The sequence below is a fragment of the Mirounga leonina genome, unplaced genomic scaffold (genome assembly GCF_011800145.1).
Source record: "Mirounga leonina isolate KUSES-001 unplaced genomic scaffold, KU_Mleo_1.0 Mir_82, whole genome shotgun sequence".
Lineage (NCBI taxonomy): Eukaryota > Metazoa > Chordata > Mammalia > Carnivora > Phocidae > Mirounga > Mirounga leonina.
In genome coordinates this window covers 27,699,092-27,727,088 of record NW_023270825.1, presented here as the reverse complement: position 1 = coordinate 27,727,088, position 27,997 = coordinate 27,699,092, and the positions used below count along the sequence as shown (strand labels likewise).

Below are 27,997 nucleotides of genomic sequence, written 5' to 3'. Positions count from 1 at the left end.
CCCTCTCCCACTCCCCCTGCTTGTGTTCCCTCTCTCACTGTGTCTCTGTCAAATACATAAATAAAATCTTTAAAAAAAAAAAATAGGTAAAAGGAGCTCAATTTAGAGTTAAATGCTCTTTAAAAAAAAAAATTTACTTGAGAGAGAGAAGGGGGAGGGGTGGGGGGAGAGGGAGAATCTCCAGCAGACTCCCCACTGAGCTCAGAGCCCCCACGCAGGGCTGGATCTCACAACCCATGAGATCAGGACCTGAGCGGAAGTCGTTGGTCACTTAACCAACTAAGCCACCCAGAAGCCCCAAGTTAAATGTTCTTTAAACAAAGAATCAGTTTATCTTAAAATGCTAAGTAAATCACACAAACGTAAAAGAATTATATTTTTATTATATTTTAAATGAAAAGGAAAATACCATGCCATTTCTCACCTTCAACTAAGATTACATGGAAAACTATGATATTAATTAATTCTTGATTTTGAATTTACCGAGGTTAATTAAAATCCTTGGCATTTTTCCTCTATAATGTTTTTAATCATCACTATAGAACATCTCCTTGAATTTCCAATTTAAATAATAAGGCCTTAGTATTTGATTTTCCCTCAAAAAAAGGCTATGTGTTTAATTAAAAAGAAGTGTCTTCTTCAGGTAAAAAGGTACTAGGGTAGGTGAGTGAAAGAGGGGAGGGGCGCCAGGGTGGCTCAGTCAGTTAAGCCTCTGACTCTTGGTTTCAGTTCAAGTCCCAATCTCAGGGTACTGGGATCAAGCCCCGTGTGTGTCATGCCGGCCCAGCAGGGAGTGAGCTACAGATAGAGATAATCTCTCTCCCCCTCTGTCCCTACCCCTGCTCATGTGGATGTGCATGCTCACGCACCTGCTTCTCTCTCTCTTAAATAAATCTTGGGATGCCTGGATGACTCAGTTGGTTAAGCTTCTTTCTGCCTTCAGCTCAGGTCATGATCTCAGAGTACTGGGATCGAGACCCAGATGGGGTTCCTTGCTCAGCGGAGAGCCTACTCCTCCCTGTGCCCGCTCTGCCTGTAACATAGCTCTCCCTGCTTGTGTGCGCGTGCGCTCTCTCTCACAAATATTTTTTTAAATAAAATAAATAAATAAATTTTAAAAATAAATAAATAAAATAAATCTTAAGAGAAAACAAAAAAATAAAATAAAGAGAGAGGTAGGGAGAGAGTAGGGGGGAAGGAGGGGAAAAAAGAAGGGGTATAATAGAAACAATTTTTCCCTTAAGTAAGATGTTTAAAAATCTGACCCTGATTTCTTCTTTTTTTTAAAGATTTTATTTACTTGACAGAGAGAGCACAAGCAGAGGGAGAGGGAGAAGCAGGCTCCCCAATGAGCAGGGAGCCCGATGTGGGACTCGATCCCAGAACACTGGGATCATGACCTGAGCCGAAGGCAGATGCTTAACGACTGAGCCACCCAGGCGTCCCCCCTGATTTTCATTTAAGGTCCAACACTGAAGCTTCTATAGAACTATGGACACAAGGCTGCACCATAAGCAGAAAAATGACACCTGAACTTCACTTAATGTTCAAGTATGAAATAATACAAGGATGAAATTATACAATCATACATTTAAATCAGTGGATTCATTTATAACCCATTGTTGCAACTCTAAAATGCTTCCCTTGGCACCATGATCTCAACTGCCACACCAGACCAAAAGGCCAACAAACTGCTACTTGGAAGAATTAGTAACAAAGCAGAATATTTTATTAAACTTTTGTAAGTGCCTGGCTGGCTGGCTGGCAGAGTTGGAAGAGCATGTGACTCTTGATCTTGGGGTCATGAGTTAGAGCCCCATGTTGGGTGTAGAGATTACAAAAAAAAATAAATAAATTTTCAAAGAAAGGAAGGAAGGAAGGAAGGGAGAGGAAGGAATGGAAGAAAGAAAATATTTGCAAATCCAGTATCAATAAGAGACTTGTGTCCAGAATGTATGTGTGTGTGTGTGTGTATATAATATATTTATGATTTTATTTATTGGGGGCGCCTGGGTGGCTCAGTTGGTTAAGCAACTGCCTTCAGCTCAGGTCATGATCCCAGGGTCCTGGGATCGAGTCCCGCATCGGGCTCCCTGCTCTGCGGGGAGCCTGCTTCTCCCTCTCCCACTCCCCCTGCTTGTGTTTCCTCTCTCGCTGTGTCTCTCTCTGTCAAGTAAATAAATAAAATCTTTAAAAAAAAAAAAAAAAGATTTTATTTATTTACGTGAGAGAGAGAGGGAGAGAGCACAAGCAGGCGGAGCAGAGGCAGAGGGAGAAGCAGACTCCCCCCTGAGCAGAGAGCCCGAAGCAGGGCTCAATCCCAGGACCCTGGGATCATGACCTGAGCCAAAGGCAGCCACTTAACTGCCTGAGCCACCCAGGCGCCCCCAGAATGTATATTTTTTTACCACTCAAACTCAATAATAAAAAGCAAATAACCCCATTTTTTTAAATGGGAAAGGGATCCAAAAAAACATTTCTCCAAAGAAGATAAACAAATCGCTCATAAACCCATGAAAAATTCTCATCATTAGCCAGCAGGAAAATTCAAAACAATACCACAACGAGTTGCCCCTTCACGTCTACTAGGATAGCTATAATAAAAAACCAAGAGTGATAATAAGTGTTGGTGAGGATATGGAGAAACTGGAATGCTCATACCCACTCTTGGTGGAAATACAAAATGGTATATATAGCTGCTCTGGAAAACTGAGTTACCATATAAACCAGCAATTCTACTACTACTAGATATATACCAAAGAAATGAAGGGGCATCTGGATGGCTTAGTCAGTTGGGCCACTGACCCTTGGATTCCACCCGGGGTTATGATCTCATGGGTCATGGGATGGAGCCCTGGTCAGGCTCTGCACTCAGTGGGGAGTCTGCTTAGGGTTCTCACCCTCTGCCCCTCCATGTGTGTGAGCTCGCTTGCTCTCTCAAATGAATAAATCTTTAAAAAAAAAAAAATGAAACCATGTGTCCATACAAAAACTTGTACGGGAATGTTCATAGCAGCTTTGTTTGAATACCCAAAAACTGGAAACAATCCAATGTCTATCAACAAGAGATTTTTTTTTTTAATTGTGATATGACTATATATTGGAGTACTACTCAGCAATAAAAAGGAATAAATTCCTGATGCACAAAATAACATGGATAAATCTCAAATAAATTAGGTAGAGTGAAAGAAGCCAGACCTCCCTATCAAAAAAAGTACATACTACAATTCTTTACATAAAATTCTAGAAAATGCAAAATAATCTATAATGACAGGTAAGTGGTTATCTCTGTGGGTGGAAAGGGAGAGACAGATTACAAACAGGTACAAGGAAATTCTTAGAATGGTTAAGTATGTTCCTTATCTTGATTGTGGTGGATAAATAGGTAAAAACTCATCAAACTAGGGTGCCTGGGTGGCTCAGTTGGTTAAGCGACTGCCTTCGGCTCAGGTCATGATCCTGGAGTCCCTGGATCGAGTCCCGCATCGGGCTCCCTGCTCGGCAGGGAGTCTGCTTCTCCCTCTGACCCTCCTCCCTCTCATGTTCTCTGTCTCAAATAAATAAATAAAATCTTAAAAAAAAAAAAAAAAAAACTCATCAAACTATACACTTAAAACATCTGCAATTTCACTGTATGTCAATTATACCTGAATAAAGCCATCCCAAAAAAGAAAAAAAACGCATACACCATGTTGGGGGGAACAGAAGTATACTAGGGTTTCTGAAATGGCACATTTGGGTAAGGAAAGGGTAGAAAAAGTAGGCTGAGAGCTTTTAAGAATGAACCTTTTTAAAAGTCAATATAGTAACTAATCCCTATATGATAACAGCTGAATATTCAACATCCACTGACAGAGCAAAGAGTCAAAACAACCAAAGCTACTATGAATTCAGTCTAACCTTCAAAATAAAAAATTTAATTCATTTCAAAATGAATTAACCTGGGCTTGGGAGGCTCAGATGGTTAAGCGTCTGCCTTCGGCTCAGGTCATGATCCCAGGGTCCTGGGATCGAGTCCCGCATCGGGCTCCCTGCTCCTTGGGAGCCTGCTTCTCCCTCTGCCTCACTCTCTCTCTCTCTGTCTCTCATGAATAAATAAATAAATAAAATCTTTTAAAAAATGTATATAATATAGATAATATATGTAATATATACATATGTATATATGTATGAAAGTATTAAGTTCTTTTTAGTAAGTTCTAAGTATATACATGTTTTAAGTATAATTACATTTTTAGAACTTATACTTTTGTCTATAGATAATATTTGATGAGCAAATGAATTAACTGTACAAAACATCCACCCCCAATTCAAAGAGTTGCAGGTAGCAGATTGAGAACTGCTGACAGGGATATTCAATGCCAAGGAGATTCAATACTTAAATATTAGCTTAAAAAAAATAGAAGTCAGGTCTAATGAAAAATTTATCTAACAGGTTCCATAGCTATACTTCATAACCCAAAAGAATTTAGGTTATTAGTTATAAAATTGCTAATCTGGAGGTAAATAATTAAGAATTTACTGTGACTTAAAGGCAAAAAATATAACTGAATTAAAGAAAGATTCAAATTATTCAACAGATGGGACTAAAAATAAGACAACAGAGTCAAGAAGAATTCAAGTTTGAAGTTTAAGTTTCATTAAGTTACTTAATATTGTATTTCTCTGTGTTGCTGGCTTCTCTGACTTTGCCTTTATTCAGGAGCCAAGCAGTGTTCTACAGCTTTCAATCCTTCTTCCTCCCTGAATAACTGGAAAAAAATCTGATAATCATTTTCCTAATTAACTATATGTACCTTAATATAAGTAAGTTACCACAACTAAGATTTTGCTATCTAATCAGAGAACTCAGGACTTTGACCCTGATTAGAAGAATATAAGGAATCAGCAAGCAAGTGAGGTGAAACAGATTTGGTGGTGAGAGAAGTTCGGGAAGTCACTGAACACTAATTATTAATACATCAGCTCCTTGATAACCCATTTAGGTAACAGGGGGTCTCTTCCCACTGCTTAAACCCAGACTCCACTGGGAAGGACAAGTGGTATGGTTTGGCCTAGTTACAATTGCTATGGACCTATTACCAAGAGCTGCAGAAGCAGAGACAAGTGTCCAGCCTTCTAATTTCACATGGTCCTGCCCAGGCTCCCATCCTCTAGGACTAGCAATTCTCAGTCTATTCACTTGCATTCTGACCTGCTTTCCCGAGTGGAAGATAACAAAGGAAGAGTTATGGCAAGCAGTGGAAACTGCACAGAACAAAAAAATATGTCCATGGGAGAATGCTGCAAATAGGATCATCCTCCTTTACATATGTCACTCTAGGAAAACTGCCAAGAGTGGCTCACTACTCTAGACATACTTCCTACAGATCCTCCAGACTCCTCAAACATATGTCAGTATTCTCCTCATTCTCCCTTAGTTTCAACCCTCCTTTTGCCCCAAGATTTCCAAGTGTGTATATTTTACAATCTCAAAAGTATATAGCAGTATCATAAGGACATCCTACTTATCAGAACCTGTGTCTCACATCTGAACAAACATCCTAAGGCTTTATATAATATTTCTAACTTTAATAATGAAATTTCCAATAGGTTATATTACTGAAACAAATTTTCTTGGCAAATAAAAGGATTTGTTTTAATGCGAAGATAAAAAAATAAGATAGCAAAATTCTTTTTTAATATTTAAGGAGTACAATTGTTTCCTTTCTTCTTAGCCCTATCAAGAAAACATGTATCAGAGTTCAGAAATTGGGAGAATTCAAGAGCCATTCAGTGGAAATCAAAATCTATCAAACACAATAGATGTTTTGGCAAGCCCAAAATAAAATGCTGGTTTTCAAGTACTCTATTAAATAAACAACTTTTTTTTTAAGGTGGTAAGTTTACCAAGGGACCTTTTCTAATAAAAGTACTTCTCTCGGCGAACTTAAAACCAGACATAGGTTTCTGTACCATTACAGAACAAGATTTTCAGGCACGAACATTTCCATTAGGATTTACTGTATAAAGGCTAGAAGCAGAGAGAGCAGATCAGAAACTATTTATAAAAGAGGATAAAATGCTACTGAAATAGAAAATAAACTTAATTAACTAGTGTTAACTGAACTTCTACTTTTTTAAATCACTTACTTGAATTTTCTTTGATATATGAAATTAAGTCTCACTAAATTGTACAGTCAGGAACATACAGTTTCTTTGGGATTTAAAAACCACCATTTATTCAACTACAGATTAACAAATCTCACTGTAAAGTGTTGAGCAATCAGAGCTATTCATAGATACCTGTGATTAAATTATGAGTGAATAATAAGTCAATTGAATAAAGTCCATTTATTAAAAAGCAAGTAATCAAACCAGTCAATGTTCACAATTACAAAGAATGAACTTTCATATTTTCCCACACTCAATTATTAAGATTTTACATTCTTCCATCAGTTAGTAAAAAATGAATTATCTCTACAAATGTGACCACCAACTGCACAGCGACTTACAGAACAACCATTTTGGTGGTAGGAACACTCCATCTAACGCAATGCAAGGAATTCAAAAGCTTTCATCCTTGGAACCTTTATCATAAAAATCAGTAAATTTATTCTGTGAAAAAACTGCTTATGTTTTTCAATTCAAGTATGTAATAATTATATGTTTTGTAGTCTTCCAAACAAAAATAAAATTTTAATGAAATACAAAAATCTGAGAAAAATTATTTTTGAGAGACAAGAAATTATGTAAAAATCCTAACGTGGGGCACCTGGGTGGCTCAGTAGGTTAAGCTTCTGCCAGCCCCAGTTGAGGGTCCTGCGATCTAGCCCCAATTCAAGGTCCTGGGATCCAGCCCCGATTCAGGCTCCCTGCTCAGCCGGAGTCTGCTTCTCCCTCTCCCTTTGCCCCTGTTCATGTGCTCTCTCTCCCTCACTCTCTCACTCAAATAAATAAAATTTACAAAAAATCTTAATGCAAAGCTACACCAAGAGTTTCTTCACAATTTCATAAAATATTAATGAAAGGATTACATAAATCCCCTGGATTAAAGATTTTAAGGAGAACTGCAAGAATCTGTTTTCGATACTGCTTTCTCTGTTCTTATATCCACAAAAACTAATCTAAATCAACTCCTCCTAAATATAAACCATCTAGGTTTTTATAGAAGAAAAATCAAACCAAGAACAGCACAGAAAAAATATTCTTAATATAGCTTTAAAAAGGTACTATAGATTACATTTAAATCACTCAAACAAGTTAAATTTACAATATATGCCACATCCAGTTCATTCTCAAGGGAGAAAAACATCAAAACAAAAGCTCCTGCTTAATATTTACCTTGTACTTAAGCCTCTATCCCAGGTGCATTTTACCCTGGATTATTATCACTTTCTTCGCTCTTCAAAAACCTAAAAATCTAAAATACACAAGTATATCTGATTCCCTTAAAAATGCTTTTATATGCTTTGTATTAGTGTAAGGCCACGAGAAGCTTTAAATAACTTTTACTCTCTTTTAAAAAGGAAACACTCCTTTGCTTTTCTCCTTTGAAATGTATCTTATTTGGGGGGCGCCTGGGTGGCTCAGTTGGTTAAGCGACTGCCTTCAGCTCAGGTCATGATCCCAGGGTCCTGGGATCGAGTCCCACATCGGGCTCCCTGCTCTGCGGGGAGCCTGCTTCTCCCTCTCCCACTCCCCCTGCTTGTGTTCCCTCTCTCGCTGTGTCAAAAAAAAAAAAAGAAATGTATCTTATTTGGTTTATGCTTATTTTCTATATATGAACTGTTCTCAAACCAGTTCATTTCAGCGTTAGTTATTTACTGCCAATATGTCTATGTATACTTAGGTTTTTTACAGACAGTGCTTTACAGTATGGTGGTATAAAAAGAAAGGGTAAACAAGAGGGCACAAGTGAAACAAAAGTGTACCACATCTGAGAAACACCACTCAATTTCATTCCTCTGCCTCAAATTTCCTAAGTCCTTATACCAAAGATTTTCAATATCTAAAAAGAGGCACAACACAATATGTGATAAGGCAAACCTAAGAGAAACCAAATCAGAAGCTGAAGAGATGTAATAGAATGTATCACCACCAGAGAAAAATTACCAGAAAAAGAAAAATAAAGATATAAATAATAAGCCCAATCTAGAAACCCTCTACTGAAGGGTTACTTTTGCTGCACTGCATGGCTCAAAACAGTTTTTGAGTTTCTTTTGACTGTAAGAAATACATTTTCCATTGTGACCTAGTACACACACATGAGAAAACTTTCCCAAACAATACTTTCCTTACCAAGTGCAGTTCTGTTCTATTTCATTTTCAATGCTGACGGTAACCCACTAAATTGATTTTATAAATTACTAATAAATCATGATCCACAGTTTGAAAAACACAGGCTTCACAGAGGTATCCCTTATATTTGGATCATTTTTGCAATCTGCCTCTACTTGTCTCTAGCAGGATAGACAGATATTTTAAGGTTGCTACATTATTATTGTTTTCATGGAAGCAAGTGGTTTTTAAAGTGTGATCCTCTGACCAACATAAGCATCACCTGAGATAAATGCTAATTCTCAGGACCCACTCCAAACTTACTGAATTAGAAACTCTGGAGGGGGCCAGCAGTCTGTATTTTACCAAGCCCAAAATGATTCTGGTGCAAGCTAAAGTTTGAGAACCACAGCATAAAAAAAAACCCGGTCTTTTTCCTCTATTTAACAATCCAGTCAGTAAGTACCCAGGGCTTACTCCGTGGCAGTCACTATTCTAAAAGTTCTACAAATATTAACTCCTGTGAAAAAACAGCCCTATGAAATAGAGAGCATTATTATTCCTATTATACAGACGAGGAAACTTGCATAGAGAGGTTAAATTGTCCAAGCCAAGTGGTGGAACTAGAATTCAAATTTTTTTCTGATTTGGCCAGGGTATGTCCATCCTTTCATGACTCCCCTCTTTCTGATCAAGTCCTCCGACCTACTCCCTTAGTTTCAGCTAGTCCTCCCCTTTCCCTTTCAAATTCACCATCCTGTCAATGTCCTCATTTTCTAATACCATCGGTGTCATCCTAAAACAATTTTTTTTTCTAAAGCATTGGAATGCAAGTCACTTATAGTATTATGAAGCCGAAGTTTCTTCTATTTCTGAAGTCCTTAAAATCTACTAATGGCCACTGTTAATTTCTCCTATCTACTGTTCTGGCCCGTTTCCACAAGACCACCACTCTCTTCCTGAGCAACTTTCTCGCTCCCTCCTACTACGCCCTATGAACTACGCGCTTCCTACAAGGAAATTATTTCTCCCCGCCCACCCCTGTGTCATTTTGTTTGACTCCTCTCCAACTGAGACAACTTCTACTCCCCAGTAGGCCCCTCACCCTAGTCTCAAATCCGAGCTACTCCTCGAGGATCCCCGGCCCCCTCGGATCCTCAGACCCAGGAGCTCCCAGTCTAGTCTTGGGTATCCCATCCCAGACCAGCAGTGGGGGCAGGGCGCTCCGTTCCACCCCAGCTGTTCAAGGTCTCCACAGGTCCCACCCTCCTAAAACCCGCGGCTCCCACTCCTCCGGAGCCCTCCACCCTCGGACAGCCGCCTTTTTCAAGAGGGTCCCCAGCCCCCCCCCCCCCGCCTTTCCTCGACGTCCTCGCTTGGACCCAGGCCGCTCACTGTCACCCCGAACCCCGATAGCCCTCGGTCTCCCTTCTCCCTCGGACCCCGGCCACTCCCAGTTTCCCGGACCCCCAGCTCTCCCCACTCGGGCCGCTCCTGGGATTCCCGGGGTCCTCTGCTCCCTCGCACCCAAGCTGCCCTGGGTGTGTATTCCCGAGTCACCCGGTCCTCGAACCAGGTCGTTGCCAGTCACCCCGGGTCAACCCCCTCCGGGACCCCGTCCGCTTCCGTCTCCCGAGGGATCTTACCCCTCACACACCGGCCGCCGCTCAGTGCCCCAGACCCAAGCAGTGGGACGTCCCAAGGGACCTCCCTGTCAGAACCGCTCGGGTCCGGCCCCAGCCTATCTTGCCAACGCGAACTCCGCCGCCGGGAATCGGGCCATTCTCCCACCAGCCCAGTCAGCGCGAACTCGCTGCAGCCGCCGCCGCCGCCGCCGCCGCCACCGCCGCCACCGCCGCCACCCTGGCCCCGGCCAGACCCGGCCCACAGTCCAGGCCCCCTTCCTCTGGCCTCCGCCTCCGGAGCGCCCAGCTGGAGTTTCTGCCCCGCAACGGCCCCCGGACCTCAGGCCCGCGTTACCGGCACTCACCTGCCGCAGCCCCCAACCAACTCCAGCGCCACTGCCTCTACCTCAGCCGCCAGTAGCCACCAAGCGCCACCGCCTCCCCCATGACAACAGGCCCACCCCATTTCATACTTTCTACCTCTCCATTGGATAGTGAGGCGGCGGCTTTCTGCTCTGACTGGCTGAGTTTAGCCGTCCGTCATAGCTTCCTCACCGCCCCTTTTCCTGGACCCGGTATTAGCCCGCGTCCGGACCCGGAGCGCCTAGAACCAAGCTTTAGTTGTCATTGGTTGATGGTTGGGCAGTTCGAAGTTATGATAGGCTGCTAAAAGTGTCTGTTAAGTCAACTGGCAAGGGATGTGATGGCCATGGTTGGTTCAAGCTTGGACACAGTTTGGTTGCGCAGTAGCAAGCAAGGAAGGGGCAGACGCTCACAACCGAGGTTCCCGGGGAAGGGTTAACTCTTTGTTGTAGAGTTCACTCTGTATTCCCATCCCCTTCGCCAGTTCCCTGCCTATAAGGAGTTTATCACTGCTAGTTTATAGAGTAGTACTTACAAAATACCAACATCAGAGATTGTGTTTAAGGAGTGTTTTCCAACTCCTTGGGAGAAAAGCACTTATACAGATAAAAATTTCTTCTTGAAGTCCCAAATGCGCCCAATTTCCTTGAAGTTCTTTCCAGAAGTCTCCACTCTAAAGGGCAAAGCACAGGTGCTTATTTAGCAGAAATCAGTCACTTCTGTTGCAATTATAACGTCGTTAATAAACTGAAGTGGCATGTTGAGCGTTCTCTAGCTTCCAGACTCACCCCTAGCTGGGGGCTGTCAAGTGACCAAGCAGCCATCAGCAAGTTTGGACTAAACGGGCCATATTTACCCTTGCGATGCTCTGGAATTGAGAATTTGGTTCCCCCCACCTTCTCCCAAATTGATTTTTATGTTCAGCAGTTCTTAAATAGCCCTACTAGATGTGTGTCAGATACTTGAAAAGCTTGTCTTTTTTTCCCAACCTCTCCTCTTCCTAGCAGTCTAAATTAGGATGATGGAATGAATTGCAGCCCTTTTCTTACATTGGCACAATGCACAAGAATAAATGATTGCATTTTTTATTCATTTGGTTACAAGTCACAGTACGCATTTTTGAGAAATCTGGTGTTGCTATAAAAACTCTTGTGCTCCTAGAAATATATCCATCATTAGATTTTGCTTTTCTTTCTCATTTCCACCCACTTTCCCTGCTCCTAAATAACAAAATGCTGGCCTGGTTACTCTTTAAATTTCTAAGTCAGATTTAAATGTACCTTCCTCACAACTCTACCTATAAACAAACCCATGGACCATGAAACATACCTAGGGATGGATTGGGACAGGTCAAAGAGGTACCCCCTTACAAGAATTACCTTATGGTTGAAACTTCCTGTGGGACTGAGAATCTGGACTTTAGGAATTTTGTGCTTTGCCCCTTTCTTCTTCCTGCTAACTCTTTGTCCCATATCTCTTCTATTCACTCTTCTGTCCTTTGCAGAGCAAGCTACAGATAGTCTAAAACTGCACTCTTGGTTATCCAAGAAAAAAAAAATTGTCTATTTTCTAGCTTATATTTTAGTCAAGTTTGAATAAAACTACCTATCACCAAACTAAGCGGAAATTATTCCTCCAGTAACTATAACAATAAGGTGTCTTTTCCTAGTTATTTTCCGGAACTTTCCTCCCCCTTCCCTCATCCTCACCTTCCAATTTAGAAATAACCTCCCCTTCAATTCAATGACTCATAAAAAGCCTGTAAAAGGAAAGTGGGAAAGACAAAATAACTTCAGAGATGTCTGAATCATTCAGTTGAAGGAAAGATCAGACATTGACCATGGTAAGATGGAAGCCAAGACATAAGGCAAACCTGAGCTAACATCCATAACAAATGAAGTAACATGCAAATGTGAAAATTCCCCAATGAGAAGGAGGTGTCAGGATGTCCTTTACACAGCTTTTTAATATATTACCAGTTTTCTTCTCTCTAGTCTTGGCAGTATGCCCTGCCTACCAATTTTAGAGCAAGTTAGAAGGCAATTAATGTCCTGGCAGATAGGAAACAATAACGTCATAGGAGGGCATGGGCATTATTATGGTACTTTGGGTAATAATGGCTCTTGTACACCCATAGTGACTTGGTGCCATGGAGAACATAGAATTATGCCAGTCTCACTAAGAGGACTCGCCATCAAATTCAGGAACTCAACAAAATTACTATCACAAAACTAGGAATACTGCCACAAAGGTCAGCTATTCATTCTATTCCATACACTGAAAAAAAAAAAGGTATTCATAAATGTTTTCACTCATACATACATATTTACACTTCTACCACTACCATTCCTTGTGAAAATCAAATAAGAAATGTAAAATAAACATGTTCAACCCAGTAAGAAGAGGAAAAAAAATCTTAAAGAAGGAAGGCTTTAAGGAACATTCTTTGACCCACCAGAAAGCTATTTATTGTGTTACTAAACCCATGCAGGGGGGTGCTTGGGTGGCTCAGTCAGTTAAGCGTCTGCCTTTAGCTCAGGTCATGATCCCAGGGTCCTGGGATGGAGCCCCGCATCGGGCTCCCTGCTCTGCGGGGAGCCTGCTTCTCCCTCTCCTTCTGCCTCCCTCTCCTTCTGCCTGCCACTCCCCCTGCTTGTGCTCCCTCTCTGTGTCAAAAAATAAATAAATAAAATCTTTAAAAAATAAATAAAGTCCATGCAGTACTGGGAAGGTTATTGCTCGTACCCCCCATTTTGATTTAGCACGCACGAGGTGACCTTATGACGTAATTAATCCAGTCAGACTCTGTTATCTTTCCTGTGCTATGTCTTCACCACTCTTCAGACCCCATCTTAGAAAGCAAGAACACTGGAGTCAGGGAGTCTGCATCTTTGTATTGTGAGGCTGACCGTGGGGGTGGTGCAGATGATATCTGCTCAGAGCCACTTGAGCAAGACCAGGATAGCAGGTATATTAAAGGCAAAAATAGACTTCATAAATCCTGATTAAGTAGACAATGGAGGACTTGGAGTGATGTCCTGATGTCTGAGGAGCACGGTTTGCTCTGGGCTCCGGTGCGTGCTGACACTGCTTTCTGCTCTCTTTTCATCACATCACTTTTCAAGGGAGCAGAATCCAGGTTTCCTTTCATTGCTCTTTATTTTATTTTATTTTATTTAAGATTTTATTTATTTGAGAGAGAGAGACAGAGACAGTGACAGAGATAGCGAGAGAGAGCACAAGCAGGGAGGAGAGAGAGAAGCAGGCTCCCCCCTGAGTAGGGAGCCCGACACGGGGCTCCATCCCAGGACCCCGGGATCATGACCTGAGCCGAAGGCAGACGCTTAACTGACTGAGCCACCCAGGCGCCCCTCATTGCTCTTTTAGTCCAGGGGGCAATCTCACTAGGGAAAAGCTGCTTTTGGGGGTTTGTTTTTGGATTTTACACACAATTCCAAATGGATTAGAGAAACAAACAACTGGTAGAGAAGAAAAGCATTCAGATAGTAGACAAGAGCCAGAGCTGCCTGCTTCTAGTAGTTGGAAGCAAGCCAAGATATTTGATAAGAGAGAGTTCCCTGAATTAGGGATCCCTGAAGATGGAAACCTACAGGGATGAAGGGATTAGAGAGGAGGGCTTGGGGTGGGGGTTGGGGGGGAAGGCCAGCAGAGAAGAGAGTAAGGAAAGCTAGACAGAGCCAAGAGGCCACGAACTGCTGAGCCAGCTTAGAGTCCTACCCCCATCTCCCTGCTGTGGACTTTATACCAGGTTGCACAATTACACCAACAAAGTGCAGCCTCTGTTACCGCTGAAAGGAGAACCATGTCAGAACTTTACCCTATGGGCTCTTCGCTCTCCTGTCACCTGGAAATCCTCCCTGAGCTCAAAGCCTGCTGCTCTGGCATCAGGGCAAAGCCGACAAGATCCATGTAGCCAGCCAACAAGTATATCTTCATTTGATGTCATAAAGGTGACCACTGGCATGAAGCTCTGGATGAAGAAAGGGAAACTGTCTGGAAGAAGATGTTTTCAGCATCTCAGACTGGGGAGATTCCAACAGAGAAGTGCCAAGCTATGTCCCATGATGGAACAAAGCACTGTGGGTTCAAAGTTCAAGGCTGTCTTCCATCGATGGAAAGACACTTAAAAAAAAAAAAAAGAGTGAAAAATGGTGTTCTCTCGGGTAGAACCATTTGCTTTCCAATGCTAGGGCTCGTAAGATTTTTTTTCAAGATTTTTATTTATTTATTTGAGAGAAAGAGAGAGATGGGGGAGGGGCAGAGGGAGTGGGAGAGGGAAAGAATCTCAAGCAGACTCCACACTGAGCACGAGACTGACACAGGACTCAATCTCACAACCCTGCAATCACGACCTGAGCTGAAACCAAGAGTCTGATGTTTAACCGACTGAGCCACCCAGGTGCCCCCAATATGCTTTTTAAATAGCACACCAGACCTCCTCATTATGTAATGCATGCATTTTCATCCTCAAGAAAAATGTGCGTACCCCTTTACCCACCTTGCATTTTATAAATAAGATAGCCTGAGTGCTTGTAAAATGGATGGGCCGCAGCTCTTAGCTCTGCCATTATGCTGTTGAATGGAGCCCCTGGTTACTATCACTAGATCTATGGGTGGACCAGCCACTCTTCCGCAGCAGGGAGTGGGCTTTTGAGCACCATTTAAACTTTTGTCCATCCCTGTTCTACACACAAAGAGTTTCCTGGAAACATGGCTACACTCCAAAGATTTCAGAGAGTAGAATGCCTTCTAGAACTCCACTTTTCCAGTCACTTGGAATCACATAAGAAAGTAGATTTGAACTAAGACTCTTGAACCTAAATGTGTTCAAACCCTGGCTCTGCCATTTACTCTCTGTGTGACTTTGGGAAAGTTGATCCATGTCCCCAAGCTTCAGTTTCTTCATCTACAAAATGGGATGTGTTAGTTATCTTTTGCTGTATAACAAATTACCCCCAAACCTAGTAACTTAAAACAACATTTATTATCTCCATTTCTGTGGGTCGGAAATCCTGATGCAGCTTAACTGAGTCCTTTGGCTCTGAGTCTATCACAAGGCTGCAGTGATCTCAAGGCTCAGTTGGGATGGATTTGCTCTCAGCTCACTCACATCATTGTTGGCAGAACTCAGTAGCTCACAGGATTTAGACTAAGGCCTTAGACCCTCATGAGCTATTAATATGAGGCCTCCCTCAGTGCCTTGCCATGAGGGTCTCTCCATAAAGCATCTCAAAACATGGCAGCTTATGTCATTAGAGTAAGCAAGCGAGAGGACAAGAGGGAGGGCCATTAAAAGAGAGACTGCTCGCAAGACAGAAGTCATTGTCTTTTGTAATCTAATCACAAACCGATATCCCATCACTTTTGCCACATTCTATAGAATGTTAGAAGCAAGACTTTAGGTCCTGCCCACACTCAAGGAGAGGGGATTATACAAGAATATAAATACCAAGAGGGAGATGATTGGAGCCACTTTAGAATTAGCGTACCTTAGGGGCACCTGGGTGGCTCAGTTGGTTAAGTAACTGCCTTCGGCTCAGGTCATGATCCTGGAGTCCCGGGATCGAGTCCCGCATCGGGCTCCCTGCTCAGCGAGGGGTCTGCTTCTCCCTCTGACCCTCTCCCCTCTCGTGCTCTCTGTCTCTCATTCTCTCTCTCAAATAAATAAATAAAATCTTTAAAAAAAAAAAAGAATTAGCATACCTTAGAGGCACCTGGGTGGCTCAGTTGGTTAAGTAACTGACTCCGGATTTCAGCTCAGGTCATGATCTCAAGGTCTGATCTCAGGACTGTGAGATGGAACCCTGTTGTCGGGCTCCCACTGGGTGTGGAGCCTGCTTAGGATTTTCTCTCTCCCTCTGCCCCTCCCCAACCTCTAAAAAAAAGAAGTAGCCTACCTTAGGAAATAATAATACCTCTTTGTAGGTTTCACTTAAAGATTAAATGAGAGGGGCACCTGGGTGGCTCAGCTGGTTAAGCATCTGCTTTCGGCTCTGGTCATGATCCCAGGGCCCTGGGATTGAGCCCCATATCGGGGTCCCTGCTCAGCAGGAAGTCTGCTTCTCCCTCTCCTTCTGCCCCTCCCACCTACTCGTGCGTGCAGTCTCTCTCTCTCTCTCTCTCAAATAAATAAATAAAATCTTAAAAAAAAAAAGATTAAATGAGAGAATGTGTTCAGTTCAGGGCCTGGCATATATTATATAACTGGCATATATAATAACTATTATTACTATAAATGTAATAGTACATATAGTAATATAATAGTACAATAGCAATGGAATGGAATGATTTCTCTCTCTTCTAGCTATTAGAACAAAACCTTTATGAGGAATAAATGAGATAATCTACATGATTCAGGAAGTACTGAACACATAGTATGTACTCAGTAGCCATGAGTTATTATTAGCTTTATATGAGTGTGTGATATCTGGTTTCCTCTCCAAGCTACCGGATATGCTATGACTATGGTAACTTTTCCGGGATGGACTTATTTTCAAATATTTTGTCTCATTTATCTATGCGCACCCTACACTTGCCAGATCATAATGCCGGATTTGGGATTCATAAAATATGGCCAACAAAGCTAAACTCCAGCCTAATTTCCTGCCTGCCCTAAGCTAAGAAATGTATACTCAAAACCAGCAAGATGGGCTAATCATGGCGCGACCTCCTACATGCAGAAATCTGAGCCTGGCTCCATGGAAGTTCCAGAGAGTGGGGAGTGTTCCCAGAATAAGCAGGGACTTGTTTGTGTGGACTTTGTTCCTTTCAAAAAAAAAAAAAAAAAAAAAGCTGGTCACTGTGCAAGTCTGCTAAGTCAGTCCGTAACTGTAGATAAGAGAAAGGGGATCCCATACAGTCTCTGTGGATGGAGAAGGGCCCCCAAGAGGATGTTTCCACACCTGGATTGGGAGCAATAAGAACCAAGAGACTAAAAGAAGTGCAGTTTTGCAGTAAGAAAGTGAGAGGAAGAGGGGCACCTGGCTGGATCAGTTGGAAGAGCGTGCAACGCTTCATCTCAGGGTCGTGAGTTCGAACCCCACGTTGGGTACAGAGATTACTTAAATTTAAGAGAAATTTTTTAAAATAATAATAATAAAAGGAAAGTGGGAAGAAGAGAGTCCAGTTCACAATGTGAAAGAAAGATCAGTAAGAGGTTGGAGTGAGCCAGCAGGGCTGGGTCGAAGCTGGCTTCCTTATAAGGAAGGAGGATATGGAGGCCTGGCCTGTGGCCAGAGAAAACGAGGAACTATAATCAAGGAAACCCCATTATTCTGGCTTTGAGTCACTTCACAGGTTTCACTCATGATTATATGAGAAAAATGGGGGCTCCTAAGGTATAAATAATCTTTAAACCAAAAACACTATAGAAAGACAAAGGTCCAAGTGCACTGCTCATCTGATCTCATCTTTTTAGGCCAGGGGTATCTGTCCCCAGTCTCTCTCTCTCTCTCCCCGCAATCCCCTTCTCCTCCTGCCCGATAAGTGTACACGTTCTTTCCTTCTGTCCGTGTTCCATGAGGAAGAAAAAAAAACAATCCTCACAAGGAAATGCCTTAGGATCCTTTAGACTGGAACTGTTTCTTGATGCAGAATCACCTTCTCAAGCAGTTACTGCTGTGGTGCCGTAACGTTAGGGCTCAATAAATACTCACAGATGATGGCAGTTTACACCTCTGCCTCCAAATCACGTCCCCTGTGTAGCTGTGATTTAAACAGGCCCATGGATTTTCAGAGATACACTAGCCCTGGACCCTTCGCCCCCTGACGTGTCCCCAGACATTACCAGATTTGTGCACGGAAGGTTCAAAGCAGAAGTTGCTGGGAAAGTTCTGTGGAGTTCAAGGAGAGGTGTGTTGCAATATCAAGTTCCTCTTCCTGTGACTGTTGTCTTCTCTCCTTCTAACTCTGTGTTTCCTCTGTGTTTGAGAAAGAGGAGACTTGTAAGTTTCAAGACATTTCAGTAGCCGGAGAAAACCTCTGTCTGTTCCTCCGCAGGATGGCCGATTTTAGAAGGGAAAGAAGGGGTGGGGAGAAGAGGACTTGCCCCCAGGAAGCCTGACTACACAATGGGGATGGTGTATTTATTTACTCAGCCCTTTCCTACAGGCAGCCAGCGCAGCTGCCATTTCATTTTGCACTCAGGAAGCGTATTTAGTGGTAGGCTTGCTTTCTTTTCCTGTTAGTTTCCTGCAAGAGGACATCAGTGTCTTCTCAGGGCAGCAGCTGATAAGAAGGATGTTGTTGTTCAATGGAGACAGACAAACATATTTCCCGTCTCAGACCCGGACCCTTTCGAGGGCACAGAGAATTGGGCTTGGGTGTGGAAATTGAAGAACCTGATGGGCACGCCTATTTCCCTGGTGCCGTCTTCCTCCCTGACGTACTCTCTCTAGTGGGATACAATAATAACATCCTCCACTTGTGTTGAATTTCAGACTTTTCCAGGGTAGCGTCCCACTGTACAGAAGCAGAGTTGGGGGCACTGTATTTGGCTTAGCCTGGGAGTTACCTTGCAGGCCTAATATGAGGAGGCAGCTTTGGGTTTAACATTATGTTCTGGGGAAATTACCCTAAGGTGGATTCTATGACTAGTCCCTACTCATCCTACAGATCTCACCTTCGAAGTTACTACAACAGGGGAGTGTTCTGACACCCCCTCTCCCAGCCACCATTGAGTTGGGTGCCCCTCTTATACACACTACACTTCCACATTGGATTCACACATCCCATGGGGATACTTGCTTAGTGCCCGTCCCTCTTGTAGCATGTCAGCATTGTGATACCAAGAACCACATCCATGCTGCTCATTGCTGCTTAGCACAGGGTCTGGCCCACAGTAGTTCTCTAAATATTTAGTGAATGAATGAGTCAGGAGTTGTCTCTAGGAGCAGCCTCACCACCCTACCCCATCATTTATTCTGGGGTGGTGCTCTGGGAATTATAAAAAAGGCATGTGCTAATTATCATATAATGATCACTAGTGGTTACAGTAATTAGTAGGGTAAAGCACAGTGGCAGAGCATGACTAAATAAAGCCCTCCACCAGTGGATATGGGCCCATCCCTGCACCCTGAATTTGGAATCCCACTGCCTGTCTCTGTTGGACTCCCCTAGCAGAGTTACTCCTTTTGGGGGAAATTCTGTTCAGAGTTGCCAACACTGGGGACAGGGAGAGCTCAGTTTCCTCTGAGTCAGTGAAACCGTTCTGGCTTGGATATTAAATTAAAATACAGGGCCAGTGGTGGCCATCAGGCTCTGAGACGGATTTCCCTTTAAGGGTCTGCACTGAGTCATCCCTCCTCCAAATTATATATAACTAACTAACTAAATAGATAGATAGATGGATGGATAGATAGATAGATAAATAAATAAATAAAACCTCTAACTCCCTCAGGATGAGTGATAGAAGCAAAAGTTCTTCCCATTGAGGCCAACGTTCATGGCCTCAGCCCCCTCCCTGGGAACAAGGGGGCAATCTGAGAGGAAAAAAAAAACAAACAACTTTTCCTTCCCATTCCTTCCTCCCTCACAAGCTCTGGGCCTATGGCTTCCTGTTGCTGAGGGGTGGTGAGAACGGAGATAGGGAAGGAGGAAGAGTAAGCTGAGGACATGGTACTTTGATGGCCCCGAGGCTGTGGGGGGAGGTGCAAACTGGGAGGAAGGATGACAAGACATGAAGAATCCCTGTAGCTTCTTCAACACTTCTCGCATCCCAGACAACCGAGGCACAGCCCAGATGCCAGGACACCGGGGAACCAGAAATGCAGCCAGTGGGAGGTAATGACAGCAAAGAAGCAGACAGATCTGATACACAGGCCTGTGGGAGCACCACAAACTACTTAAGACTGAGGGTAGCCCAGAGGAGAAGGCATTGAGTGTGAGACCTTGAATCGGGAGGCCCACACTATTTTCAGCTCAGTCATCAATTTATAGGAGGACCTTAAGTGAAAAATGAATGTCAAAGATGTGGCTTAATCAGCTACTTAGGGTATGGGCAGATGTTTGTGAGATGCCATGAAATCTCTAGATGAAAGAATTACCAGGAAAAGTTATTATGTTGAGTGTCCCATCATATGGAAGCCAGAGTATCTTTGAACTCCTGTATTGGAATCAGAGGCCACAGTGTTTTCATCTTGGGTGGACTAGTCCCTAGTGATCTACTTTCTAACAACCTTAGCTGAGAACAGGGTCATTGTCGAGGTCCATAAGGAATAAAACCAGAAATCTCATCTCTGGAGTATTAGAAATTTCCAACCAAGCTCTAACACTTTTTCTGTGCAGATAGATTCTGGCCAGGCCTCACTTGCCTAGAGGAGTGTACAAGCTATGACCTGATCATGCTTCTCCCTCTCTCTATCTCTCCCAAACTCTCTTTCTCCTCTTTCTCTTTTTTACATGTACTTAGAAACGTTGACTCATCAAGGGACAGTTGGAGATTCCAAAATGATCACCCCAGTTGTGGCTCTCCATTTCCAACCACTCAGCCTTTTTGTTTTAAAGGAAGTGGTTAAATCAGACCCTTTTCCTTTTTATTTGGCAGGTATGTGACCCTGGTATTCTTCTCTATTCAATGCCTTGTACACTTTCCTATAAATACTTCCGCCCCACTCCCTTCTCTGGTTGCTTTCTGCAAACCATCCAGATTGTCATTCCAAAGGGATGTTAGTCATTGAGCAATTCAGTAAAAGTATATCCCCCTTCCTGATCTCTTCAAAGTTAGCAGGCTGTCTAGACTCATAATAAGACTTTAACCCAAATCTACAAGTACTGACTTGTGCTGAATGACCTAAGCAGTAACCACCCCAGGTCACAATCATCACAGGAGCAGGTATTATTTTTCTGCTATTGCACAAAGTGGACAAAGGTTGTCTAGCTAATGCAGAATGGATCCCTTGATAGAGCCAGAGCTGCTTGTAAACAAACAAACAAACAAACAAACAATCACAAGAATGGGCATGTGACTGGTAAAGCATGCTTAGGGGGAAAGCTGAGCCAAACCTACAATATCACAAAGAGCATGGGTAAGATCAACATGGACTCATCTCTGAAATCCCCAAATCCTAGGATTTCAATGTCATTTACAAACTTCCAGTATAAATAAGCTTAGTATTGATAAAAAGGAATATTACTTCACATTATAAATAATAAATGCATGACATTCTTATCCAGGAAGGGAATATAATCAGAATACAGTAAATACATGGATTGCAGAGCCATATATAAGTGAAGCAGCCATTTTTCAACCGTGGTCCTATATCACAATCCCAGGCCCCTCTCTTAGTTGCAGGGATTTCACTTCACTGGGCTGGAGTAGGATCCAGGGATCTGTATGTTATTTTTGCAAAGCTCTCCCAAGTGATTCTGATTCATAACCAGGTTTAAGTTCCACTACTCAGATAACCTTTTCTACAAAGTGAGAGACTATCGAATGGCCTATGGGTTTGACCCAGCCCGGTAGTCCCTATGATTCTAACTGTCAAATGGCTTGGGTAGAGATAGGCACAGCTGGTATCCTTGTGACATGGAACAAACTCCAAAGCAGCCTTCAGACTCTGGATCCACTGATCAAATCCAGTAGTACAACAATCCTCTGGTCCCTGACTCATTTAGAAACTTCTCCAAGATTTGAGACTTTCCCACCATAGGGATGAATCAGTTGGGGCTTTTTAGAACTACCTTTGGAAGGAAATATTCAGATTTGCTTACCAGAGTAAGGTGCAGACTTCTTGAAACATTTCCCTTGTGGCTCTTTCTGCAGTGTTTAGCAGAGTACTGGACATTCATTTATTCATTCAGTAAATGCTCACTGATTAAAAATTAGATACATACTCTATGCTAGTAGTTTGTTAGTGAGGATATCAACAAGTAAATACGACAGTGTTAAAACAGACCAGTTGTGGTCTCCGGCCTCTTTGGTACCTAACGGGCTCTCAACGTTTTTTTATTTTATTACAGTGGCTGAGTACAGTGGAAGAGCCATCCCGGGGAAATTCTACCTAAGGGTCATTCCACCCTCTTAGGAACAAAACGTTTGAGTTCTTCAGAAGATATAGCTAGCCCAACATCAAGAACTGTAACAGAAGATCGCCCATCTTTTCTTTTTAAATGTACATAGAAATGGACTTCCAGAGGATGAATGCCTTATTCACCTTTGGATCTCTAATACCAGATACATACAGTACCTTGCTCATAGTAAGTGGCTTTGAATGAGAACATGAATGAATGAAGCTTGAATCTCAGTTCTGCTACTTACTGTACGTCCTGTACAAGAGACAGAAGTATTCTGACCCTCTGCTTCCTCATGATTGGGACAACAAGCACCTTGCCCACTTGATATAGGATTAGAAATCACACGTTTTAAGAGTCATCAGCACTGTGACTGGCATAAAGGTGGTACTCAACAAATAGTTGTGGTCATGGTACTTAGTCGTTACCCTGACAACAGGTAACCAGAAGCTCCTAAGAACCAATCTGTGTGGTCAAACCGACACCTAGTGGTGCAATCTTAGAACACACACCAGAAGCACATCAATTGCTGGTGTGAAATTTAAACTGGGGAATAACGAGGGACTACGGAGTACCTGCCTCACACAAGCAACATTATTTCATCCTTACCAGTTATTTTCTATCCTGATTGCATATTAGAATGACTCGTGAAGCTTTTAAAATCTACAGATGTCGGGGCGCCTGGGTGGCTCAGTCAGTTAGGCATCTGCCTTCGGCTCAGGTTGTGATCCCAGGGTCCGGGGGTCAAGTCCTGCATGGGACTCCCTGCTCAGCAGGGAGTCTGCTTCTCCCTCTCCCTCTGCCTGATGCTCTGCCTGCTTGTGTGCTCTCTCTCTGTGTCAAATAAATAAATAAAATCTTAAAAAAAAAAAAATCTACGGAGGTCTGGAGTTGACCTTCAGAAATTTTGACTTAATTTGGGGGACGTATGTGCAGCATAAGCTGCGACATTTTTTAAAAAGGAATTTAAATATGCAACCCGGGGCACCTGGGTGGCTCAGTTGGTTAAGCGACTGCTTTCGGCTCAGGTCATGATCCTGGAGTCCCTGGATCGAGTCCCGCATCGGGCTTCCTGCTTGGCAGGGAGCCTGCTTCTCCCTCTGACCCTCCCCCCTCTCATGTGCTCTCTCTCTCTCTCTCTCTCTCTCTCATTCTCTCTGTCTTAAATAAATAAATAAATAAAAATCTTTAAATATGCAACCCGGTTGAGAATCATAGCAATAGACCTATGAGATAATTATGCTTTCCATGTTACAAATGATCAAAGTAAAGCTCGGAATGGTAAAGTAATCTGCACAGAGTCTCCAACTTAGTAGTAGCAGAAGGAAATTTGAACTCGAGCACACCATTTTTCTACCACATCGCATCACCTTTGCAAAGATTTTTAGAAGTCGGATGTGCTCCGCTTAGCTTTTAGCTGTGAGAGTCTCAAACTTAGGGGCATTGGGGAATTCCGTGACCCTCTGGGGTGAAGTCCCCCAAACAACAGTTTGGTGGTGATGCAGCAGAATGGTCCAATACAGGCACCTATTTCCTGAGTCCTCTCTCTAGACTCTCTCTTCCCAGAGCGTTAAACTCAACTGCTCTGGTGATGGATAAACGAGCAATGTGGTTATTTGATCCTGAAGTGAATAGCTACAAGGTAATTTTAACTTTTTTTCTTTTCTGATATCATGAATATGAAAGAGAATTAACACAGATTAAGTTACACGTCTGTTACTGAGTTTCGGGAAAGAGCTGCTTATACTGTGCTACTGCATACTTACACGTTTGGCCAAAACTGTTGTGATAGATGGCAGCAGGTAAATGAAAACGAAAGGGTCTAAACCCTAACATACAAGACTGTGTCTTTTTTTTTTTTTTTTTTAAGATTTTATTTATTTATTTGAGAGAGAGAATGAGACAGAGAGAGCATGAGAGGGTCAGAGGGAGAAGCAGACTCCCCACCGAGCAGGGAGCCCGATGTGGGACTCGATCCTGGGACTCCGGGATCATGACCTGAGCCGAAGGCAGTCGCTTAACCAACTGAGCCACCCAGGCGCCCCATACAAGACTGTGTCTTAAACTGACCTCCCACAGAAGTTCTAAGGGGACAGATGGATGGTCTTTTTTTTTTTTTTTTTTTAGATTTTATTTTATTTATTTGACAGAGCGAGAGAGAGACAGCTAGAGAGGGAACACAAGCAGGGGGAGTGGGAGAGGGGGAAGCAGGCTCCCCGCTGAGGAAGGAGCCCGATGCGGGGCTCGATCCCAGGACCCTGGGATCATGACCCGAGCCGAAGGCAGACGCTTAACGACTGAGCCACCCAGGTGCCCCCAGATGGATGGTCTTGAAAGGCGTACAAAGCAAATCTCTTCCAAACCCATCATGTAGAAAGTGCCAGTTCAGCCCAGGCGTGCAAAATGAATGGCACCTCATTGGATAAGTGAGGAAGGCTGAGGCATCTTATAGAGACGGGATCCAGGCCACTGCCTGGCTCCATGACTTGCTAGGATGATTTCCCTGCATTTTGAGAAATGTTTTTTTGTTTGGTGCTGGGCAGCATATGGGAGCAGGCTGAGAGTGCTAAAGTTCAGCTAACTGGGCAATATTCTAGAAACTCACCATGCGAAAAGCCTACATCAGGGGTCAAAACTGTCAGCCCAAGGACAGAATTTGGTTCACAGATGTGTTTGGCACAGTATTGGTTTATAGTGTTTTCATTTTTTTTTTTTTTTTTAAGAAAGAGATGGGGGGAGAGGCAGAGGAAGAGGGAGAATCTCAAGCAGGCTCCATGCCCAGATGTGGGGCTCTGTCTCAGGACGCTGAGATCATGACCTGAACAGAAATCAAGAGTCGGACACTTAACCAACTGAGCCACCCAGGTGCACCCCCTTCTTCTTCTTTTTTTTTTTTTTGAAAGAGAGAGAGAGCGGGGGGAATATTTTTAAGTTAGTTGTCAATATTTTAACATTGGAGAGATTTCATGTAAAAATCTCAATTTTTTGTGTGAGATGTAATGTAGAGAGCCTTGACTGTCCTGGTCACCTGCCACATCCCCAGTCTAGAACAGTACCTGGAACATAATGACTGTTTAATAAGTATTTTTTAAATAAATGTTATTCAAAAAACAGTTCTCTAAGAGGAATTATTATTTTCATTTTACAGTAAACAAAAGAAATATCAGAGAATTCAAGTAATTCACCTAAGGCCACACAATTGATAAGTAGCAGAATATTTGGACTCAGATGGGCTTGCCTTCCAAACTGGCGTTCTGTCCATTGTGCCACACTGCTCAGCGTCGTACGCTGCTGGGCCTTTCATAATCGTAAAAAAGCTTTTCAATTTAGACTTTTGAAAAACAGCTTTACTGAGATATAATTACATACCATACAACTCACCCATTTAAAGTGTACAATGCAATGGGTTGTGTTTTTTGTATGCAACCATCACCACGGCCACCACCACAATCTAATTTTAGGACGTATTTGTCTCCCCTCAAAGGAACCCCCTTAGCAGTCAATTCCTATTCTCCTCCCCCTCCCCATTCCCATTCTGTCCGTCCAAGCAACCACTAATTTACTTTCTGTCTCTATAAATTTGTCTGTTCTGGAAATTTCATATAAATCATACAGTGTGTGGTTTTTCAAAACTGGCGTCCTTCATTTAGTGTAACATTTTCAAGGTTCAGCCTTGTAGCAGCTTGTACCAGTACCCTCATTTCTTCTTACTGACAAATAATATTTCATTGTACGGATATAGCAACTTTTATTTATCCATCCATCAGTTGATGGACCTTCGCACTGTTTCCACATCTTGGCTATTATGAATAATGCCGCTGTGAATATCCATGTCAATTTAGATTTTTGATATTTCAAAAGTTAGTCATTGTAATGTTTTGTGTTAAAAGCAATCACTTAAGTGTATACATTAAAAATCTACCACCATTTTTGGGGGCGCCTGGGTGGCTCAGTCGGTTAAGCGGCTGCCTTCGGCTCAGGTCATGATCCCAGGATCCTGGGATCCAGCCCCGCATCGGGCTCCTTCCTCAGCGGGGAGCCTGCTTCTCCCTCTCCCTCTGCCTGCCACTCCACCTGCTTGTGCTCTCCCTCTCTCTATCTCTGTCAAATAAATAAAATCTTTAAAAAAAAAATCTACCACCATTTTTAAAATACAGTTTTGGCACTTTATTTTTTTATTTTTATTTTTTTTTAAGATTTTATTTTATTTATTTGAGAGAGAGAGAATGAAAGACAGAGAGCATGAGAGGGAGGAGAGTCAGAGGGAGAAGCAGACTCCCCGCTGAGCAGGGAGCCCGATGCGGGACTCGATCCAGGGACTCCAGGATCATGACCTGAGCCGAAGGCAGTCGCTTAACCAACTGAGCCACCCAGGCGCCCTTGGCACTTTATTTTTTAAAATAGAGCTGGAGTCTCAAAAACGTGGGAGTATCCAGCTCATTTGTTCTTGACCCCTGAGAGGATCTGATGCTGCCTCCAAACAAACAAGCCCATTTTATCCAACTAGAGAAAAAAATTCCTCAAAGTGAGAGAAATGGTCTTACGCTTCCTGGTGTATCCATGATGAGTAAATAACACATACATTTGGTAAGTATTTGCTGACAATACCGTCATCAAGAAATGATGGTAGGGTGATAGGATTAAGTGATAACCAATAGGAGATTGTGGAAGGACAGAGAGTAAATTCTAACACAGATGCTTCGTTTTGACCCACAAGCCCCACTTTGCTGTTGGTCTGGTCAAGAAGCTTACTGTGGATGGTAATTCACTAATGGATACTAACTGAGATGGTATGTGTAAACTAATAAAGATATAAATCTTGGTTGAAAAACGGAAGTTTTCTCTAGATCTCAACGAAGAGAAGGACAGCACGGTGTTTCTCCCACATGCTGGGCCAAACAGAGCTTCCTTTTATTTTATTTTATTTTTTAAAAGATTTTCTTATTTGAGAGACAGAGAGAGAGAGAGAGAGAGAGTGCACAAGTGGGGGGAGGGGCAGAGGCAGAAGGAGAAGCAGACTCCACTGAGCAGGGAGCCCCCTACAAGGGGGGGGGGTTCCATCCCAGGACCCTGAGATCATGACCCTTGCTGAAAGCAGACACTTAACCAACTGAGCCACCCAGGCGCCCCCAGAAGCTTCTTTTTGGGACAGGATAGGAAGCTGTCACTTGTTTAATCAACCAGTGGAGTTAATGAATGTTGTGGCAGAAGAAAGGGAGAGGAAAGATGAAAAGAGGAACAAGGAAAAGGAGATAACTGAGAAGAGAGTGTGCTACAGATGTCTCAGTGGGGAGGAACAGGTGAGGGTCTTTATAAAGGAATGTGACACTCCTGGAGTATTTTATCATTATAATATTTTGTTCATATGAACAGATTAGCAAAAGCAGGAGGGTAAGGAGAATGGATGTCCAGCTTCTTTATTGCAAAGTACCAAGTAAACCAATTCAGAAACAGGAGAGGAAAAAGGAGCTGTCATGGGCCCCTACCAAGCTCACTCCTTCTCCAGCCTTTTCGCCTGTCCTTCCGCTCACCTGGAAGGTCTTCCCTCCTCTCCTTGGTACGTTCCGAGTCCTGTGCTCGGTCTGAGAGCCAAGCGAGTTCCTGGGTCTCCATGACTACTCCTGCACCTCCCACCCCCACCCCGACTCCTACAGCACATCTGCTGGGTGCCACACACTTCCTACTAGATTGAGCATATTGTCTGTGAAAGATCCTTATAT

General features: G+C 42.9%; 1 protein-coding gene across 8 annotated transcripts in view; it reads right to left on the bottom strand.

Annotated features, from left to right (window-relative positions):
• The window catches only part of NUMB (NUMB endocytic adaptor protein), a 190,810-nt gene extending 172,499 nt beyond the window's left edge, over window positions 1-18,311 (bottom strand). For 3 of the 8 annotated variants that reach the window (XM_034993362.1, XM_034993368.1, XM_034993369.1), the window contains exon 1: window positions 10,250-10,444. The gene's annotated coding sequence lies outside the window, so the exon portion shown is untranslated. Of the gene's footprint in view, window positions 1-10,249; window positions 10,446-18,054 lie in introns of those variants that run through there. The other 5 variants (XM_034993365.1, XM_034993367.1, XM_034993371.1 and 2 more) reach the window with 3 other exon arrangements.
• Window positions 18,312-27,997: the final 9,686 nt, after the last annotated feature.